This window comes from Ambystoma mexicanum, chromosome 12 (assembly GCF_040938575.1).
Source record: "Ambystoma mexicanum isolate Mex_15411 chromosome 12, UKY_AmexF1_1, whole genome shotgun sequence".
Classification (NCBI taxonomy): domain Eukaryota; kingdom Metazoa; phylum Chordata; class Amphibia; order Caudata; family Ambystomatidae; genus Ambystoma; species Ambystoma mexicanum.
In genome coordinates, this window is record NC_090936.1 from 316367619 (window position 1) to 316388157 (window position 20539).

Here is a 20539-nt window from a genome sequence, read left to right on the forward strand (position 1 = left end):
CACCTTGTTGCTGCTGCTGCTGTGCCTCTGCCTGTGCCCTCGCTCTTGCTGCCTGCACAATCTCCTCCGGCTGGGGTGCAGTTGTTGATATGGCCACCCCTGCTGGATGTCCGACTCCCGACTGTGGCAGGGATGTGTCCTCCACCAGCCTGGCCGCAGGGTCAGAGGCAGCTCCACAGGGTACCCAGGTGATACATGGGTGGGAAGATGGCATGGAGTACGACTGGCGAATAGGGGGTTCAGTTGAGGAGGGGGTCGGAACAAGGTCTAGCAATCGGAGGAATCCGGCCCTGGTGAGCTGTCCCAGTAGGTCAACGCGGTCAACGAGCCATTCGAGATGATGTGCAGTCTCCTCATGAAAAGACTGCAGGTCACCTCGCATGGCCCGTTGACGCAACGCCACCCCACCATGGACAGGCTCAACCCGGTCCCGGATAGCCACGTCCGTCTGGAGAGGAAGGCCAGTTGTTGTAAGCGGATCACCTCCCTGAAAACGGGTCTGGACGTAGGCATCCCTGCTGGTGCGGGATGATGCAGTCACAGGATGGGGGACAGGATTACACACAGGCACCTCCGCGGTGGCCTGTGCTGCCTCCTGTCCCTGCACTGCACCACTAGCACCAGTGGAATCCCCACCTCCAGACCCCGTGTCTGTCCCTTGAACGGCCACCTCCTCCACCAAACCCCACGCCAACCTGGATGACTCTGTGCCATCTTCCTCCGTCAAACCCTGTGGTGTCTCAGCTGCCCCTTCTGCTGCCGAGGAGTCCAACTCCGACCTCCGCCTCTTGGACCTTCCCTTGGCAGCTGCGGCCTGGGACGCAGCACCGGACAACTCACTCCCCGACAAGATGACAACCTGGGAGGGGAGCCGGGCCTTGCGTCTCCGGCTGGCGGGACGATCTATGCCGCTGTGCTCGACAGCACCCGAGTCTCTGCCCTCTTCTTCAGTTGATGCTGCAGACAGGGAGAGATAAAACACAGGCATCAGGGCACTGTACAATGGACTGATACACACATGACAGTTGCACATGAGTGGCATTGTTTAACTTCAGACATGGCATCACACTCCACGACACACATGTCATTTTAACTCACACACATGAATATTTCAACAGCAATATTGCACCAGGCAGCACCATCCATACACATACAACAGCATGAACAGCCAAAGGTGAGCCTGACATCACATGAAACACAAGGAGTGCACTAGACATGCACACATGCCACCACACTTACATGCATGTCTACGTCTCCTCCAACTGTTGCAGTGATGAGATCGCCATACATGTAACATCTGTCATTCATCCTTTTACATATCAGTGTCACGTGCATCCATGTTGCACACTTGTCAGATACACATACATGCACATGTACACAGTGCAGATACATGCATTATGAACCACCTTCCATGCCACAACCATGCCAATGTACATACACAGAAATTCAAACATGTGTGCTCCCACACCTGCATTTGCCCAACATGCTCACCAACACATACACCATCAATGTGTCTCACAACTGAGAGGACTCACATGTGGCAGCCTCACGCCCATGTTCATACACATCCCTACATGGCCCTACTTAAACACATGTGCAACCTGCACACTTCTGGCACACCACAACACGCACAGCGTACTATCACCATGCACATACACTTACCGCTCGACTCCAGACGGGTCTGCCTCTCAAGGATCTGGACGTAGAGGGCTGGGCATATGCATTCCAGGACCCTCATTTGATGGTTCAACAGCTGGCCCCGGCGCCCCTTGGCATCCGGTGCCTTAGCGAGGCGCTGGGCCTTGTTGAGGGTCCTGGACGTGAAGTCCTCCCAGCACTTCTTGACATGATGTAAGTCGCGGACTGCCACCCCCTCCGCATTGATGGCAGTCACGATGTCCATCCAGATCCTGGTTCGTCCTTCATTGTCGGCGCGCAAACTTCCAAAGAGGGCATCATACTGCCCCAGGACTTGCTCCACCAGGACACCAACTTCGGTGGCAGTTAAGCTGGTGGCCCTCTGCCTCTCTGGCTGGGGGTTACCAGTGCTGCCAGATGGTGTTGTGCTGGACATGGCAACCCCAGAGGCAGGAGTGGGTGGGCAACTGGGTCCTGGGGCTGGGCTGTGGAGCGATGGAATCCCAGTCGGGAGTTTTCGGTTCCAGCAGGGGTGGTCATAGCAACTACAGCCCTGGCTGATGTGCAGGCAGCAAATGGCAGGGCACGTGGGTAGCAGGCAGTCAGGCAGCAGCAGATGGCAGGTGGGAGCGTGCTCAGGGCTCTGGGGGGCAGTAATTCGTCCTTCTGGGCAGGAGCGTGGTCTTCCGTGTGTTTTCGCGTGGCCAGCTTGATACGGAGTGATTTGGCACGGGAAAAAATTGCATATCAGCGTGTAATTCGAGGAAAGGGCCTTAGCGCGTAAGCGCGTCAGCACACTTATGTGATTTCATTGGACCAAAGGCCCTTAGCGCGTAAGCGCGTAAGTTACATTACACGCGCGGGCGTTTCCCTCATAGCACATGATGACAGAGCACATGTGGAAAAACTGCACGTCCGAGTGTCATTGCGTGTAATTGGAGGAAAGGGCCCGCGTACACGCGTATCTGACGTGTACATGTGGGCTGGTTTAAAAGCTACGTGTAGGACGCCATTTCCTTGTACGTGCTTTTCGTGGAGAGCGAGTGGGTGAAATCTGTACTGCTTGTCGGTTCACACGCGATTACTTCACAGCGTTTCTAGTTTGTACTCCCTGTTACCTCTGACAGCTCTTTTCTGATTTTTGGTTAGGCCTGTTTCCTCAAACAGAGTTCACTTCTCCTTTTGTCCTGTCTCCTCCGAAAGCGTACAATTCTTCTGTTGGCGGGGGTGTTGCCAACGCGCACACGCGCGTATTTTTCACGTTATTTTTCCAGGCAGATGGTGAGTTCCGCACGTACTTAGCAACTGTGCTTGCCCGTGTGTCGCGTTCCCCTTCAGAGGTCATTGTAGGCTGTGTGTATTACGCGTACGCTTATTTTTGTGTTTCTGGGTGCCACAGCGTAGTGCGGGTTCATTTTTTCACGCACGTGGTCTACGAGGGGTTGCATGCACGTTCATTTTTGATTTTGGGATGCCTGTGCATTGCATGACCCGTCATCTTCCCCCAGGGGTCACAGACAGCCTTGTTAGAGCACTAGGGTACGAATTCCATCTAGTACCCTACCCCTTTGACCCCCAATTGCCCAGGACAATAGTTTACTGCAACTCCCATACGCACAACAACATCAGTGCCATGGTTGGGAGGCGACCAAGCGGTAAGGGAGGCAAAGGTGGCCGACCTTCAAAAGGTGGGTGTGGTGGGTGCGGTAGGGGACATGGCCGGGATTTGCAGGGTGCCCCTATGCCCCCATGTGTGGAGGAACAATCAGGGACACACATGCCCCCATGTTAGGCGGAAACCTGTGCAGTTCCCTCTGGGACCACTGCAAAAGATTTAGGACTACAGGTGTTTGGCAGTAAACCCACTTGGTAGCAGTCTGTACCACACAGATTCACTTGGTAGCTGTGGCTGAGCAGTCAGACTTCCCTCAAGAAGCGTTAAGCAGTATGTGGAGTATACAATATAGGGCAATTCTTCACAGTAAGACAAGCAAACACGCAACGAGGCTTCAGTGTAAAGATATTAAGGTATTTATTTATAACGGAACATCTATAGAAAACACTGTGGCACTATCACGGCAAACACTTCAATTACAATTACTCTACGAAGAGAACAGATCAATCCCCCTAACAATAGTTCGCCAAGTCTAGGTTCTACCAGCATCACTAATTTGCAGACAGAGGTGTATGCCTCAACCTAGATGGCACTCTAATATTCGTTAGGACGGGAGAGAAAAATAAGCAGGTTACAAAATCAACACAGTTCAATACTTCACGGGAAAAATGCAAGGCAAGAAGGCAAGAACCACAATAGATCATAAAGTTCAGAGGCCAGGCCCACTCGGAGAGAGGCAAGGCGATATGTCCCAAAAAGTCTCTTTCTGGAAATGCGTTCGAGTCTGTGTAGCAAATTGTTATTGGAAGGTTGAACCAGTTCAGAACAATACGCTAGAGAAAGCTTAGAGACGACCCTATGGAGAGGCGAGGATTAAGACACCTCACTCTATCCGGCAACAATGGAAGCCAAGTGGACACAGTACCTTGATTGTGGAGAGACAGCTCCGGCGGGGGCAGTTGTTCCTGGTGGCGGATGCACGTCGGGTCTTTGCCAAGAGTAGAGATGATCTCGTCATCAAAGAAAATTGAAGTCCGGTGCACCACCAGGGAAGAGACCAGCCGCGGAGTGCTCCGTCACAAGGCACCACCTTTTGGTCGCAGTACAGGGGTAGTGGCTATCCGGTTGCCGAGGTGCTCTGCACGGGCAATTCGACCACTGCGTCCTGAGGCGAAGAAAAAGCAAAAGGGACTGGTTGTTCCCACCAGTCAGGGGAAGAGACTCTCCGGCAGGGAGATCTCCTCTGTCGTCGGTAAGTGGTGAGTCGGTTCAGCAGGGCTCCACCGGAGGTGTCGTCGTTGCAGGTCGGCTCAGCTTTACCCTCGTCGGATTCTTAGGTCCTGTGGCGACTTCTGAAGATCCAGTCCCAAAAGCCCTGCTTTTATGCAGAAGACCCCCATTCATTCAGCCTAGCTGTCAATCAACACATGCTAAGTGGTGAGCGGAGAGGCTCACCACTTGGGCCAATCACACCAGAGTGCGACCGGAGTTGGCAAGGCAACTCGGTCCAGGGTGCCTAAACCCCCTCCCACACCCCTGTGGTAACCCAGACAGAATGGCACCACTTTGGAGGGTCTCTGTACAGAGGCACGCCAAAAGTGGAACAAAGGGCTCAACCTTTGGTTTAGGAGTCACAGAGACGAACACAGACGCCATTTTAAAAACCGAGTTCTGGCAGAAAATACCATCCGATAAACTTATTTAAGATAAGTAGACCGGTGGTACGTTAGAAATTAACGAGAAAAAGTATCAATCTCTAGCAATGGGATGAATCCCATAGGGTTATGTTCGGGGTCGAACATAACAAGTAGTTTCCACTGCCACCAGCCAAAACTCGACGAGGGGGGACGGGACAGTGCCCCTCGAATAACAGATCCAGGAGTAATCGAATTACCCCTACTAGTACGTCCACAATAAGATGGTTTGTACTAGTTCTGTTAGTAAATTTAGGTCTAGTAAAGCCAATGGTGACTTTACATGCCCGGGGAGACAGTAGTCAGTCCCCGGGTATGGAGTCTATGGTGGAGGTCCGCTAGGACGCCCCAGTGTTACGGCACGTAGGGTGCGGTGTAACACACATAGAAAAACATATGAGACCCTATGGAGTAAAAGACCCCATAGCCCATAGAACACATTGACATTCAAAGGAATTACACACATTCATGTCCAAGAGTGGGAGGAAAAGAGTCTCACTCTTGGCAGGATGGAAAAAACAAACTCCACAAATCCAGCAAAGCTGCTGGGGGACTCACTAGGTTAGGAAATTCAGCCTAAACAGAGAATTCTCCCTAACACCCCCCATGGTTGAGGGAAACGTGGCCGACACCATCCCAGCTCAGCCCCTGTTGGACCATCCCATTGTGGCACCTGACCTGGCACAGGATGACTCCCAGGCTGACTTCCAGGTCAGCAAGTCTAGGCCACGTGTGGCGGTGCAAGTTGTTGTCACAGCCACGTGGATCTGGGGCAGCTATGTCATCTGCTTCCCCAAGTATGCAGGGTGGGGAGGCTGCAGGGGCAGCTGCAGCTCCATCCGCCCCAGCTCTGACTCTCCCAGCCAGGACAGTGTCGGTCCAGGTCCATCAAACTGACGTTCCCCCTGCCACCATTACCGTGCAACCAATGCCTGCACCAAGACCTATGGTCATTGTGCATTCCCACACTCCCACTACCCAGTCCAACGGTGCTTCTGTCCCTACCACTCTGGCTCCGCTCCACCTTTAAAGAAGAGGAATAAGGGTGCTCTGGCACGACAGGCTGAGACCCCAGACACAGGTATACATTCCAGCACATCAAGGAAGCCTTGCTTCAATGACGCGGAACTTGATGCACTTGTGTCCTATGTGTCGGCACATAGCCACGAAATGCTGGTGACTGCAGGGTCCAAGACCACAACTGGTCAACGTAAGGCACACTGGCAGATCATCGCCGACCGCATAAGTGCCCTTGGATTTGTGAGGCGCACAGCTGATGATTGCTATAAGCGGTGGAATGACCTGAAACGCAGAGCAAAGAACAAGCTGGCCTCAAATCCTGCCGCTACTCTGGTGACTGGAGGTGGGTCTCCACAAGAGGACAAAAAACTCAATGAACATGAGTCTGTTGCTGGGGCCTTCGTCACAGAGGAACAGATCCAAGGCGTGGGAGAACTACCTGATTATGATGCATTGTCCGGTGAGTGTCCATGCATGTGTGTGTGATCCATGTGTATGTTGTTTGGGTGACGGGTTCAGATTGAGTGCCAGGTGAGGGGGTGTGCACCTGAGCGTTATGGCTCACCCATGTGCTTCCTCCCATACATTCACGTGCCTTGGATTTGGGTATGACTGTATCCCTTCTGGCCACAGTTGCCTATTAGGCCCACATTTCTGCACTGTACCTTGAACTGTTGTCGTGCAACTACATTGGTCTCATTTAGTAAGTCTTCATTCATGCTGATTGTTTGCACTCTCCTCTTTTTGCAAAACAATTTTATGCCCTATTGTGACATATGTGATATGCTTCGGTCATTGTTTACAGGCTACACTGGGGCACTATTATTACCTGGTTATGTTAATGATGACACCATTCAGGCTGATGGAGTATTGGCCTGCATAAAAATGATTATAAGGGGCTGTTTGCATGTGGAACATGACAGATGTTTCCTGTGATGTCAAAGTGACCAACCATTGATCAGCCCAGAATGACAGTATTTTTGGACACTGGATGTGTTTCTGTGTGTGGCACACGCATATTTTGAAAGACTATTCGGCATTAATCTTCTCATCAGGTCGATGTCACATGGAGTGTGACAGTACTCAATCACTGACATATTGCTGTAGTTTTGTACTTTACCGTGCCTATGCTACATGACATCTGTGTGCTGCCATGTGTCATGTATGTGTATTTGACATGCCACTCACAGCCTGATGTGTGATGCCAGGGCTACCCAACATGCTACAAATGTGTTGCTTTTCCATATTGCTCTCCCCAGTGTCTGCCTTTTTGACTCCACTTCCAACTCTTTGACAGTGCATGCATGGCAGGGTTATAGTCATGTGGGACATGTGTTGATCATGTACTGGATCTGTGGCTTGTCACGGCCTATGTGTGTGCTATGGTGCTCATGCCTGTTTCCATTTGTTGTCTTTCATGTTTTTGCAGGTGATGACGCACTTGATGCTGTTGAGGTTGAGGAGATGGTGCAGACCCAGGAGGAATCGCTGGCATGACCGGGCACCAGTGGGGGACGTGCTGTGGTGGTGGGTGAGAACCCAATGTTACTGCAGACCATACACTCCAGGGGTGTCTCTGGGTGCACCTCCCCAGACCTCTATTCGGGTGCTGAATCGGATGATGAGACTTATGTGCCGTCGCAGGTAAGTGTTTCTGGCAGGGATTCTGTTCTGTCCAACCCACCTGCACCAGGGGTAGAACCCTCTATGGGGATGTCACTGTTGGTAGGTGCGCCTTTGGCGGTTACGGATGCAGGGTCACACTCCACAGCATCTGATCCTGTTCCTGGGCCAGCAGATCAGAGGGGGAATGCAGTCCTGCAGCCTCAGGCAGTGCCAGCACAGCAAGGTGCAGATCGCCTTGCCCCAAACAGGTGTCGTGCCCTTCAACGCAGTGGCCGTACGCCACCAGGCAATACAGTATGGGAAAACTTTGTGTACGGTATTGCAACCCAACATGCAGCATCAGTAAAAATGATGGCTCAGGCAATGGAGAGGGTGGCCACTTCCATTCTGCCCCCTGAAAGGCAGATGGAGCAACAACAGTAGGCAACATACTCCATTTGTCATTCACACAGGGAAGACATGTTGGCATCCAACAGGGACCGACGGGCAGCACTGGAGACTCTGCGCCAATCGATATCAATAGAGTCCCAGGCCCACAGGGAAGCCCTGAGGGAAGAACTACATACGACTCAGGCTGACTCTGGTTGACCTTGAGGCTTCCACTAATCTTAGAGCAGAACAGCAGCTGGAGCGTCTCACACGTTCGCACTCAGCTGAGATGCAGGCAACACGTGAGGAGATCCAGGCATCACGCGAGGTCATGCGTGCAGAAATGCAGGCAACCCGTGAGGTGCTGCATGGGGATCTCCGCACATTAATCCTCCAGAATCAGACCTTCCAGACCTGCATGCTTCCTGCCATGGAGGATGTTAGGCGGAAACCTGTGCAGTTCCCTCTGGGACCACTGCAAAAGATTTAGGACTACAGATGTTTGGCAGTAAACCCACTTGGTAGCAGTCTGTACGACACAGATTCACTTGGTAGCTGTGGCTGAGCAGTCAGACTTCACTCAAGAAGAGTTAGGCAGTATGTGGAGTATACAAGATAGGGCAATCTACACAGTAGAACAAGCAAACACGGAACAAGGCTTTGGTGTAAAGATATAAAGGTATTTATTTATAACAACACATCTATAGAAAACACTCTTGCACTAATACGGCAAACGATTTCAATCACAATTACTATACGAAGAAAATATCAATCCCCCTAACAATAGTTCGACAAGTCTAGGTTCAACGGCATCACTTATTTGTAGACAGAGGTGTATGCTTTAACCTAGATGGCACTCTAGTATTCGTTAGGACGGGAGAGAAAAATAAGGCAGGTTATGAAGTCAACTCGGTACCAATACTTTACGGACAAATGCAAGGCAAGTAAGGCAGGGTCTACTGCAGATCACAAAGTTCAGGGGCCAGGCCCACTCGGAGAGAGGCAAGGCGATATGTCCCAAAAAGTGTCTCAGTGGAAATGCGCTTCGAGTCTTTATCGCAAAATTGTTATGGAAGATTGGACCAGTTCAGAACAACACATTAAAGAAAGCTTGGAGGCGACCCAGTGGAAAGGCGAGGATTAAGACACCTCACTCTATCCAGCCGAAAGGGAAGCCAGGCGGACATGGTACCTTGTTTGTGGAGAGACAGCTCCAGCGGGGGCAGTTGTTCCTGGTGGTGGATGCACGTCGGGTCTTTGCCAAGAGTAGAGATGATCTCGTTGTCGAAGAAAAGTGAAGTCCGGTGCACCACCAGGGAAGAGACCAGCCGCAGAGTGCTCCGTCACAAGGCACCACCTTTTGGTCGGGGTACAGGGGTAGTGGCTATCCGGTTGCCGAGGTGCTCTGCACGGGCAATTCGACCACTGCGTCCTTGAGCGAAGAAAAAGCAAAGGGGACTGGTTGTTCCCAGCAGTCAGGGGAAGAGACTCTCCGGCAGGGAGATCTCCTCTGTCGTCGGGAAGTGGTGAGTCGGTTCCGCAGGGCTCCACCGGATGTGTCATCGTTGCAGGTCGGCTCAGCTTTACCCTCGTTGGATTCTTAGGTCCTGTGGCGACTTCTGAAGATCCAGTCCCAAAAGCCCTGCTTTTATGCAGAAAACCCCCATTCATTCAGCCTAGCTGTCAATCAAAACACAGTAAGTGGTGAGTGGGGTGGCTCACCACTTGGGCCAATCACACTAGAGTGTGACCGGAGTTGGCAAGGCAACTCGGTCCAGGGTGCCTAAACCCCCTCCCACACCCCTGTGGTAACCCAGGCAGAATGGCACCACTTTGGAGGGTCTCTGTACAGAAGCCCGCCAAAAGTGGAACAAAGGGCTCAACCTTTGGGTTAGGAGTCACAGAGACGAACACAGATGCCATTTTACAAACCGAGTTCTGGCAGAAAATACCATCCGATAGTCCTATTTAAGATAAGTAAATCGGTGGTATGTTAGAGATTAACGAGAGAAAAAGTATTAATCTCCAACAATGGGAAGAATCCCATAGGGTTATATTCAGGGTCGTATATAACAAGTAGTTTCCACTGCCACCAGCCAAAACTCGACGAGGGGCGACGGGACAGTGCCCCTCGAATAACACACCCAGGAGTAATCGAATTACCCCTACTAGTACGTCCACAATAGGATGGTTTGTACTAGTCCTGTTAGTAAATTTAGGTCTAGTAAAGCCAATGGTGACTTTACATGCCCGGGGAGACAGTAGTCAGTCCCCGGGTATGGAGTCTATGATGGAGGTCCGCTAGGACGTCCCAGTGCTACGGCACGGAGGGTGCGTTGTAACACACATAGTAAAACATATGAGACCCTATGGAGTAAAAGACCCCATAGCCCATAGAACACATGGACATTCAAAGGAATTACACACATTCATGTCCAAGAGTGGGTGAAAAAGAGTCTCACTCTTGGCAGGATGGAAAAAAAAAACTCCAGTAATCCAGCAAAGCTGCTGGGGGACTCACTAGGTTAGGAAATTCAGCCTAAACAGAGAATTCTCCCTAACACTCGCCCCCCCAGACTAAGGGACAGGAGGATTTAATCCACTCCTGGATGAATCTCATACCTCTAGTCGATGACATACATCCAAGAGAGACCATCAGCATTTTGGTGGTGACATCCTGACCTGTGCTCAATGGTGAAATCAAACCATTGCAGGCAGATCAACCATCTCAATAGTTTTGGGTTTTCCCCTTTCATTTGCATTAACCATCTCAAGGGTTGGTGGTCAGCCTGAATGACAAAAGTAGAACCATACAAGTACGGCCTAAACTTCTTCAGAGCCCACACGATAGCAAAGAACTCTCTTTTGATTGTTGCCCACCTTGTTTCAGGATCCTTCAGTTTGCGGCTGATGAAGCAAACAGGGTGCTCCCTACCTTTCCCATCCAGTTGACTGAGTACGGCACCTATTCCTACATTTGAAGCATCTGTCTGCACAATGAAGTGTTGGCGGTAATCAGGAGCTCTGAGTACTGGGGCTTGGCAAAGAGCCTTTTTCAGGTTTTCAAAAGCCTGATTGCACTCCTCGTTCCATCTAACCTTTTTAGGAAATTTGGGCGAGGAGATGACATTCAGTGGAGAAGCTATGGTCCCATAGTTCTCAATGAAATTGCTGTAATACCCAGTGAGGCCTAGGAAGGCTCTCACTTGGGTTTGAGTAGTAGGTGTTGACCAATTTTGCACAGCGTCAATCTTGCTGAGCAAAGGCCTTATTTCTCCACCTCCTACCTCATGTCCAAGATAGACTACCTTACTCTGTCCAATTTGGCATTTACTCACCTTTATGGTCAGATTGGCTCGTCCAAGAGCCTGCAAAACATCTCTCAGGTGGGTTACATGTTCTTCCCAGGAATTGCTGAACACTGCTATGTCATCCAATTATGCCATGCAGAAGTCCTCCATCCCGTTCAGAACCTGATTTACCATCCGTTGAAACGTAGCAGGTGCATTCTTCAATCCAAAAGGCATTACCTTAAACTGGTATAAAACAACGGGGGTAGAAAATGCCGTTTTCTCCTTGGCATTGTCTGTCAGGGCTTCTGACGTCAAGTCAAATGTGCTGAGGAACTTGGCTGCACCAAGTTTATCCACCAACTCATCAGTTCTTGGCAAAGGGTGGGTATCAGTCTTGGTGACTGCATTAAGAGCTCTATAATCCACGCAGAATCTAAGCTCTTTAGATCCGGCCTTTGGTACTAACACAACTGGGCTAGACCATGGACTAATAGAGGGCTCTATTACCCCGAGATCAAGCATCTTGCTGACCTCACCTTTGATGTGGGTTCGTACGTTTTCTGACATTCTGTATCCTCTGCTTTTGACTGGCAGACAGTCACCAGTGAGTATGTTGTGCTGGCCCCAAGGGGTCAAGCCTGGTGAAAGCGAGAACAGAGAGGCAAACTGATTCAACATGGATTTGCCCTCTTCTTGTTGCTCGGGTGTCAGATTGGAAGAGAGATTTACTCCTTCAATTTTTTCGTCCAAAGGTAAGCCTCTGAGGAGATCCGGAAGAGCTTCACTCTCTTCTTCTTCCTCGGATGATGCTAGAAGCAACGCTCCTACATCAGGTCGGGAGACATACGCTTTGAGTCGGTTGGTGTAGAAGACTGTCGGAGCCTCCTTGGGATTGCCCAAGTCCACCAGATAGTTGACCTCTCCGAGTTTACACACAACTCAGAAGGGTCCCATCCATTTGTCTTGCAAGGCCCTCTGCCTTGTTGGGATCATAACGAGAACGAGCTGGTCTTGAGCGACCTCAACCATGTCAGCCTTTTGATCGTGCCAGTGTTTGACCAATGCTTGTCCAGCTTTCAAGTTATCGCTTGCTTCTGTCATCATGTGTGACATTCTCCTCCGGAGACCTATCACGTAGTCAGTCACTCTGACTGGCTTGGGGGAAGGAGCACTCTCCAATCCCTCCTTAATCAGGGCCAATGGACCTCTGACGGGATGACCATAGAGAAGTTCGAAGGGAGAATAACCTACTCCCTCCTGAGGGACTTCTCTATAAGCAAAGAGAAGGCATGGCAGTAGAATGTCCCACTTACGCTTAAGGGGTTCCTCTAAAGCACCTATCATGCTCTTCATGGTTTGGTTGAACCGCTCTACCAACCCATTGGTTTGTGGGTGGTAAACAGTTGAGAACTTGTAAGTAACTCCACAGGTTTTCCACATGGCCTTCATGTAGTGGGACATACAGTTTGACCCCCTGTCAGAGATTACTTCCTTAGGAAACCCGAACCTGGTAAAAATACCAAGGAGGGCCTTAGCCACAGCCGGAGCTGTAACGTCCTCATAGGAATTGCCTCCGGATACCTAGTAGCATGGTCTACTACAACAAGTATAAACCTGTTGCCTGAGGAGGTTGGAGGATCAAGGGGACCAACAATGTCAATCCCTACTCTCTCAAACGGGACTCCCACAACTTCGAGAGGCACTAAAGGTGCCACATTCTTGGAGCCAACCTTACCAGAGGTCTGGCAGGTGTGACAGCTCCTGCAGTGTTTTTCTACTTCGGCCCCCATCTTTGGCCAATAGAAGTAGAGAGATAGCCTTTCCTTGGTCTTCTTGAAACTCAAGTGACCAGCCAAAGGAATCTCGTGGGCTAACTGCAAGAACTGTGGTCTGTTCTCTTGGGGTACTACAAGCCGCTTGTAGTCTCCAGGTGCAGACTCGGTCGGTTCACTGTAGAAGAGGCCATCTTCCCAGTGCAACCTGTATTTCTCAGGCTCTTGCCCTTCAGCCTGAGCTTCGGCCTGGTGGCGAAGACCTTCCAGAGTTGGACATTCTCTCTGTCCCCTACTGAAGTCTGCCCTGCTGGGTCCACCTTCTGCCAGTAAAGACTGCAGCTCAGGATGGTCAACAGGATCCAGATTTCCAATGAGTTCCTGGCCTTCCATTAGCTCTTCGTCAGAGTCTAATTCTACCAAACAGGGTTGTACCTCCCTCTCAGCCTCAGCTGGAGGTGGAGTTACGGGTGTATTTTTGGACATCCGCGGGGAAGTCCTTGTTGGCTGCACTGAAATGCGGGCTGCTGGTTTCGGGGTAGAAGTCTTAGGTTTCCCTTTCGCTTCTGGTTTCTTCGAGACAGCGGCCGACAATTCCAGTGGAGCATGAGTGATTTCTTTCTTCATCATCTCCTGGAGAGTACCGCACATGGTCTTCTCTCTTGCAGGTCTGGTTAGCTCCTGTAACCGTTTACTAGGAGGTCTGGGAGTATGCGATACAACTCCGAGAGTTTTCAAATTGTTACCCAACAGTACGCATCCTGGTACCTCACTCTGTATGCTGACAGGTATCGTCACAGTCATGTTGTTACACTGGATGTGAACTGGTTATTGGGGAAGCATCTGCACAGGCCCTCCAGCTAACTTGGTGAGGCGTTTGGGTGCCTTAGCAACATCCTCAGCCTGAAAAAACGATTTATCCACCACAGTTATGCTGGCCCCAGTGTCCCTAATGGCAGGAGTCTCCTGACCATTGACCTGGACACTGTCCTTATTATACTCTTTAGTATTATCGGGGATATAATTATAGACGTCTAAATTCTGTTGTTCCCACAACCCCAGAGATACTAAAGAAACGCTGGCTGAGACTCCAATGGGTTCATCAGCTAGCAGTAGAAAGTTTCCACTTGCCATTTGGACTTTCTCCTCTGGAGGGAAGGCTAAGGAGACAAGCTGGACCCCTGAAGGTTTACCCTTGCATCTGGGATCTCCTTTCACGTGGTCAGTCGAGCCACAAACAAAGCATTTACCGAATGCTTTTTGGAATGGTGGCTTGTTCTGGCCTCCTTCTGGTTTGGCACCAGAAGACACACTATTCTGCTGCGGTTTTCCTTGTGGCTTACCCTTCTGGTTTTGTTTGGGGCCCTCTTTGGAATTTGAGTTATTCGAATTCTCTTTTGAGTCTTTTTTAGGCTGTTTTCCCTCATCCTTTTTCTGAGTTGCCCCAGAATCCTTATGAGTAGCCCTGTTGGCAACCCATAAATCAGCAGCCTTAGCTATCCTCCGGGAATCCAATTCCTTCGAATCAGCCAAGTGCTGTCTGAGCTCGGGAGAACAGGCATCATGAATCGACTCCAACAGAAAAAGATTCTTCATACCCTCATAAGTGTTCACTTTGTAACCCTTAATCCATCCCTCCAAGTTTTTCAACCCTTCACTCAACCAGGTAGCCCAAGGGTTACCGTCATGCTTTTTGAGGGTTCTAAACCTCTTAAGATACTGGGAAGGGGTCTTCCCGAATCTAGCTATCAAAGCTAGTTTCACACTTTCGTAATCCGTTTTATCCGCCTCCCCCAACTCCATTACCACATCAGTCGCAACAGGGGGGAGCCTAGAGAACAACCAGGGAAGTAGATCATTCCCGGTGATGTCCTGGAGCCCATGAATGTACTCAAACAGTTTTAACCAATCCAACACATCCAATCTCGGTTCATACATACCCACTAATTCCTTCGGCATCCGGGGTCTTTTGGGACTGAAGCTCCTAGAAGAGCCAGAGACAGAAGCAGTTTCGACAGACAACTTTTTCATTTCTAACTCATGCTTGAGCTCCATTTCTCGGAGCCTAAGAATTTGTTGCATTTCTTGGTGCTTTTGTTCAGTTTGAGCAGTAATCCTTCTGAATTCCAAGTCTATTTTCATGTTTTCTAGTTCAAGGACTTGAGGACTTAATGTGGGACCTGTTATTGGCCCAGTAGGTACAGCTGGTAAGGCAGGTAGAGGAGCAGGGGAGACAGTTCTGTTAGCCTCTCCTTCCTCTTCAGCCTCTTCATCACTATCGTCAGAATTATGATTTAGATGAACACCATCACTGTTATCTACATCTGCTGGAGAAGTTGGTTCCTCTGAACCAGTACCCAGACTCTGGTTTTCCAGCAATCTCGCTATCAGTTCTAACTTCTTGCCTCTTACAGAAAGATTCTCTTGCCTACAGAGAGCCCGTAAACTCTCAGTATTTTCACCTGACAAGGATTCTCGATTGTAAGCTTCCATAGTAGACATGTTTTTGAAAGTTGGTTTTTAGTGCTAAGCTTTGTGGTTAGTTATCCTAAAGTGTCGAAAAGCACTCTAAACTGTATACTCAATACAAATCCCACCGCTGTACACCAGTTTAGGCGGAAACCTGTGCAGTTCCCTCTGGGACCACTGCAAAAGATTTAGGACTACAGGTGTTTGGCAGTAAACCCACTTGGTAGTAGTCTGTACCACACAGATTCACTTGGTAGCTGTGGCTGACCAGTCATACTTCCCTCAAGAAGAGTTAGGCAGTATGTGGAGTTTACACGATAGGGCAATCTACACAGTAGAACAAGCAAACACGGAACAAGGCTTCGTAGTAAAGATATAAAGGTATTTATTTATAACAACACATCTATAGAAAACACTCTGGCACTAATACGGCAAACGATTTCAATCACAATTACTATACGAAGAAAATATCAATCCCCCTAACAATAGTTCGACAAGTCTAGGTTCAACGGCATCACTTATTTGCAGACAGAGGTGTATGCTTTAATCTAGATGGCACTCTAGTATTTGTTAGGACGGGAGAGGAAAATAAGGCAGGTTATGAAGTCAACTCGGTACCAATACTTTACGGACAAATGCAAGGCAAGTAAGGCAGGGTCTACTGCAGATCACAAAGTTCAGGGGCCAGGCCCACTCGGAGAGAGGCAAGGCGATATGTCCCAAAAAGTGTCTCAGTGGAAATGCACTTCGAGTCTTTATCGCAAAATTGTTATGGAAGATTGGACCAGTTCAGAACAACACGTTAAAGAAAGCTTGGAGGCGACCCAATGGAAAGGCGAGGATTAAGACACCTTACTCTATATGGCCGAAAGGGAAGCCAGCCGGACACAGTACCTTGTTTGTGGAGAGACAGCTCCAGCGGGGGCAGTTGTTCCTGGTGGTGGATGCACGTCGGGTCTTTGCCAAGAGTAGAGATGATCTCGTCGTCGAAGAAAAGTGAAGTCCGGTGTACCACCAGGGAAGAGACCAGCCGCGGAGTGCTCCGTCACAAGGCACCACCTTTTGGTCGCGGTACAGGGGTAGTGGCTATCCGGTTGCCGATGTGCTCTGCACGGGCAATTCGAACACTGCGTCCTGGAGCGAAGAAAAAGCAAAGGGGACTGGTTGTTCCCACCAGTCAGGGGAAGAGACTCTCCGGCAGGGAGATCTCCTCTGTCGTCGGGAAGTGGTGAGTCGGTTCCGCAGGGCTCCACCGGAGGTGTCGTCATTGCAGGTCGGCTCAGTTTTACCCTCGTCGGATTCTTAGGTCCTGTGGCGACTTCTGAAGATCCAGTCCCAAAAGCCCTGCTTTTATGCAGAAAACCCCCATTCATTCAGCCTAGCTGTCAATCAAAACACACTAAGTGGTGAGCGGGGTGGCTCACCACTTGGGCCAATCACACTAGAGTGCGACCGGAGTTGGCAAGGCAACTCGGTCCAGGGTGCCTAAACCCCCTCCCACACCCCTGTTGTAACCCAGACAGAATGGCACCACTTTGGAGGTTCTCTGTACAGAAGCCCACCAAAAGTGGAACAAAGGGCTCAACCTTTGGGTTAGGAGTCACAGAGACGAACACAGACGCCATTTTACAAACCGAGTTCTGGCAGAAAATACCATCCGATAGACCTTTTTAAGATAAGTAAATCGGTGGTATGTTAGAGATTAACGAGAGAAAAAGTATTAATCTCCAACAATGGGAAGAATCCCATAGGGTTATATTCGGGGTTGAATATAACAAGTAGTTTCCACTGCCACCAGCCAAAACTCGACGAGGGGGGACGGGACAGTGCCCCCTCGAATAACAGACCCAGGAGTAATCGAATTACCCCTACTAGTACGTCCACAATAGGATGGTTTGTACTAGTCCTGTTAGTAAATTTAGGTCTAGTAAAGCCAATGGTGACTTTACATGCCCGGGGAGAGAGTAGTCAGTCCCCGGGTATGGAGTCTATGATGGAGGTCCGCTAGGACGTCCCAGTGCTACGGCATGGAGGGTGCGTTGTAATACACATAGTAAAACATATGAGACCCTATGGAGTAAAAGACCCCATAGCCCATAGAACACATGGACATTCAAAGGAATTACACACATTCATGCCCAAGAGTGGGAGAAAAAGAGTCTCACTCTTGGCAGGATGGAAAAAAAAACAAACTCCAGTAATCCAGCAAAGCTGCTGGGGGACTCACTAGGTTAGGACATTCAGCCTAAACAGAGAATTCTCCCTAACAGAGGACCTTACCCCGGCTTTGCGTGGGCTGCCTCCCATAGTGCCACCACCTCCTGATGCAGCAGCAGAGGCCGAGGAGAGCGACAGCAGTTCTCCCACAATGGCATAGCCGTGCAGGCCATGAGCCCAAGGAGGTATTTTTTTTTTCCGCAACATCCACGCAGGTGGGTGTTGGTGTGCACCCTGTCCTCGAACCTCCTGGGTGGCCTCCCCCACCACCCCTGACCCCCACATGGCCATTTCTGATTTTTCTTTTTTTTACAGTGTGTTGCCTTGTGTGGCTCCCATGGGCATCCACTGTATTCCGGCTGGGCACATGCAGGCTTGTCCTGAGTTTGGGTTAGATGCTTGGGTTTGTGAGACACACACCCCTCCTGCTTCCTGTTTCCATGGGCTTCTAAAGGGTGTGCCCAAGTGACAGTGAATCACACAGTGACGTTAGGCTCCCATGTGCTGTGTGGGCAGTCTGTAGTCAATACTGTGTAGACATTCCTAGTGGATATTGATGTTGTTTTGTACACTGCATGGTGTATTGATATGTGCTTGTGCATCCATGTCTCCCTCCTAATTTGCAGGTTCCTTCCTCATGTCTTCACAAGGCCGTCTACTTTGCAGATGGAGTTCATGTATGCAGTACACTGAGACATTTGCGTGGCAGTAACACTGTACAGTTGGAAGGGGTTGATGTGCTGGCGTATTCAGGTTGTAAGATTTGCACTACTTTGATTTTGTACTGTCATAATTTGCCACTGTTTCATCCTGTGTTTCTGTATTGTGTTGCTGGTAAGTATTTGGTCATGTGTGCTGTTTCTTATTGATTACTGGGAGCATTTTGTCTGTGGCCTGTTTCCATTTCGGACAGTGCACTTTGTGACACTTGTGTCATGTGTTATGCTTTCATTTGGTTGCTTTCACATTGCATGACATGCCATGGTGTGTTGAGTAGCTGAGATGGGGAGGGTTGGGTGATATGGCACTATTTTCAGGTTGTATTTTGCAAGGAGGTAGTCATTCATGCAGCATGAATGTTTCTTTTTATCACACATCATTGGTTGTGTTTAAGTAGGTATGGATGCACACAATGTAGCACTTCCAGGTGACCAATCTCAGGCTGCTATGGTAGTGACAGTTGACTGTCCCTTATGTCATCATCATTGATTGTCAGCTGGTATGTGCCAGGGCTGTGTGCACTCCGCAGGGGTGTGATTTTAGGAGAAGTAATTAGCCACCAGCAGCGTACGGGCTGCCTCACCACATGCCCGTTCCCCTCCCATGCGCAGCGGGCGTGCATGTGGTTGGGGATGTGAGGGCACCACCATGTCCACCGGCAGGCCCCGGCATGTTGCAATGTTGTGCAGGACACATGCTGCCACTATGATCCTGCACACTACTGGGGGAGCGTATATTAGCTGCCCACCAGAACGGTCAAGGGAGCGAAAGCGTGACTTGAGCACTCCGAACGTGCGCTCCACTATGCCCTGGGTTGCAATATGGGCTGTGTTGCATCTTACCTCGGGTGGCGTGGTGGGGTCCCGAATTGGCGTCATCATGTGGGTGCTCAGAGGGTAGGCACTGTCCCCTTGGGAGGTGATGATGGGTATCATTAGTGGGGTTGTGACATTACTCAGTATCTGACATGCATTCATGTGCAGAGGCATTTATACTCACCGAGCAGCCATGTATCGCCGTGCCGCCCAGCTTCTAGGTACCGGTTTAGGGTTGACATTCTATAAATAAATCTGTCGTGGGTAGAACCTGGATAGTGCAGGGGCAGCTGCGGCTCCATCCACCCCAGCTCTGAGTCTGCCAGCCAGGACAGTGTTGGTCCTAGTCCATCCTGCTGACGTTCCCCCTGACTACATCACACTTCAGCTAATGCCTGCACCAAGTCCCATGGTGAGTGTTCATTCCCACAGTCCTAGTCCACAGTCCACCGGGGCTCCTGCCCCTAGTGTCCAGAGCGGCATCGGACACTCAGTATCACCACCACCTTCCAAGCGGAAGAGGAAAAGGAAGAGTGCTCGTCCAGTACAGGCTGATGCCCCAGACACGGCTACACAGTCCGGCCCACCAAGGAAGCCCAGTTTCAATCAGGCCAAACGTGATACACTTGTTGAGTATGTGTCGCACATGACAGCGAAATGGTGATTACTGCAGGATGCAAGACCACACCTGCACAACGTCAGGCACACTGGCAGACCATCGCAGACCTCATAAGTGCCCTTGGATTCGTGAGGCGCACAGCTAATGATTGCTACAAGCGCTGGAATGACCTGAAGCACAGGGCAAAGAAAAAGGTGGCCTCAAGTCATGCCACAACTCTAGTGACTGGAGGTGGGTCTCCAGCAGAGGACATAGAACTCACTCCACATGAGTATGTTGCTGGGACCTACGTCACGGAGGAACAGATCCAAGGCGTGGGAGACCTGCCAGATTACAAAGCATTGTCCGGTGAGTGCACATGCATATGTGTGTCATCCATGTGCATGGTGTGTGTGTGGGTGCTTCTGATTGAGAGCCAGGTGAGGGGGTGTGTGCCTGAGTGGTTTGGGTCACCCATGTGCTTCATCCAATACATTCTGCGCACCAGGATTTGGGTGTTGCAGTATCCCTTCTGGCAACAGTAGACATTCAGCCCAACCTCACGCCAGTTGCCCTTGAAGTGTCATCTTGCCACAACATAGTTGCATATTATTCTGTGTTCATTCAGGCTGATTGTCTGCATTCCACCACTTTCACTAGGCATTTCTCAGTCCTATTGTCACATGTGTGACA